Below are 1,690 nucleotides of genomic sequence, written 5' to 3'. Positions count from 1 at the left end.
GCGGAGATGTCTGGGTGCGGCAAGGGCGGCAAGGGCCTGGGCAAGGGCGGCGCCAAGCGCCACCGGAAGGTGCTCCGCGACAACATCCAGGGCATCACCAAGCTGGCGATCCATTGCCTTGCGAGGAGGGGTGGGGTGAAGCGCATCTTCGGCCTCATCTACGAGGAGACTCGCGGCGTGCTAGATCTTCCTCGAGAATGTCATCCGCGACGCCGTCATCTACACCGAGCACGCACGCCGCATGCAAGACCGTCACCGCTATGGACGTCGTCTACGCGCTCAAGCGCCAGGGACGCACCCTCTACGGCTTCGGTGGCTAGGCTTTCCTCTCTGTGTCTTGTTTAGGGAGAGTACCTGTCTATCGTGTTGGTGTCAAATGTTGTGCCTGATGTAATGGGAGCCTGTTGCTGTGAAGTAAAAATCCTGTTATCTCGAGAATTGTCATGGTCTGTCAATCGTTTCCAGCTTATGCCCTCTTTTTTTGTTACAGCCATATTGCATGCTTGTTCGTAGCTGATTGCTTCCTTGCTCTCGTTCTTGCACTTGACTATAAAGTTGTTTTAGAGAACTGAAATTATGACTAATTGCTGAAGAAGGCACTGACTGTCATTGCCTAACTTCGCCAGCAGCACCAAGCTGAATTACACTTTGTATCTTCGAGAATTTCATGGTTGTCTGCCCCTACCAATCTAAAATCAGTTTGTGGCTAGATTTGTTTCGCTGCTGTATTTCTTATATTTAGTTAACTGATTTTCGTGCTCTAGTTCTTGCAGTTGTGGTCGCATGCCATTGCGTTTGTTTGTTTGTTTGTTTCAGAGAACTGAAATCCTGCTCATCAGTGCTGAAAGATAAGACAGGCTCGCACAAGTATCTGCTGTGCTCTGCTCACCTCTATTTTGGTTCCAATGATGCCGCTGTTTTTGCTGCCAACATTAGCAGGACTGTTACCTGGTAAGACCTTCCTGTTGGAGTTAACCCTGTTGTATAAGTTTAGTGTCATGTTTATTTCAAGTTGCATTGGTGCCGACTATGTTCTTGTAGCGAGAAGTGATATGCATGCATGGTACAATCGGCAGAGAGCTTAGCACAGAGATAGAGAGTGCATAGCAAGTGAGCTGGATTTGTAGCCATTAATTAGTTGAGTATATGCGTACACATGCTATTAGAATTAGTCTAGTGTTTTAGTTTAGCTGCATGCACCGTATAGTGTGGAGTACCAGGAGATAACTCACCGAGCAGATAGACGTTGGAGCTAGAAGCGGGTGCATATATGTTGCCGTTGTGGACTAGTTCCTGATGGTTGATCTGGAGATCGACTTGGTAGTGCTCAACGTGTGTGCGTGTGTGTAGCTAGTGGAGTAAAAATAGGATCAGGGAGTTATCTGCCCTGGCCGTGCGTGTGTATGTGCTATAAAAGCATTTGTAATCAGCTGAGTTATTTGAGTTGAACAAGAGAAAGAAAGCACAAGTGCGGTGCTGCGAAAAGTCTCTGTGTGTTCTTCTCCAATGTGTATATGTGTGTGTTGATCCTTGGGCAAATTCTGTCATTTGGTATCAGAGCCTCGTTCGTCCAGGTCAGGGTCTTCATCATCGTCGAGCTGCGTCGCGAGCGATGGAGGAAGGTGTGCTGCCCGGTAAGTTGCGCCACCGGCGGCAAGGAGGTGATGGCCATGGCGTGGAGGCCATTGCC

At 48.6% G+C, this 1,690-nt stretch overlaps 1 pseudogene; it reads left to right on the top strand.

Moving 5' to 3' along the window:
• LOC127296401 (histone H4-like) lies at positions 1 to 396 on the top strand (annotated as a pseudogene).
• Positions 397 to 1,690: the final 1,294 nt, after the last annotated feature.

The sequence above is a fragment of the Lolium perenne genome, chromosome 4 (genome assembly GCF_019359855.2).
Source record: "Lolium perenne isolate Kyuss_39 chromosome 4, Kyuss_2.0, whole genome shotgun sequence".
Classification (NCBI taxonomy): domain Eukaryota; kingdom Viridiplantae; phylum Streptophyta; class Magnoliopsida; order Poales; family Poaceae; genus Lolium; species Lolium perenne.
The sequence above is the reverse complement of the archived record's forward strand: the minus strand, read 5'-3'. Positions and strand labels throughout refer to the sequence as shown.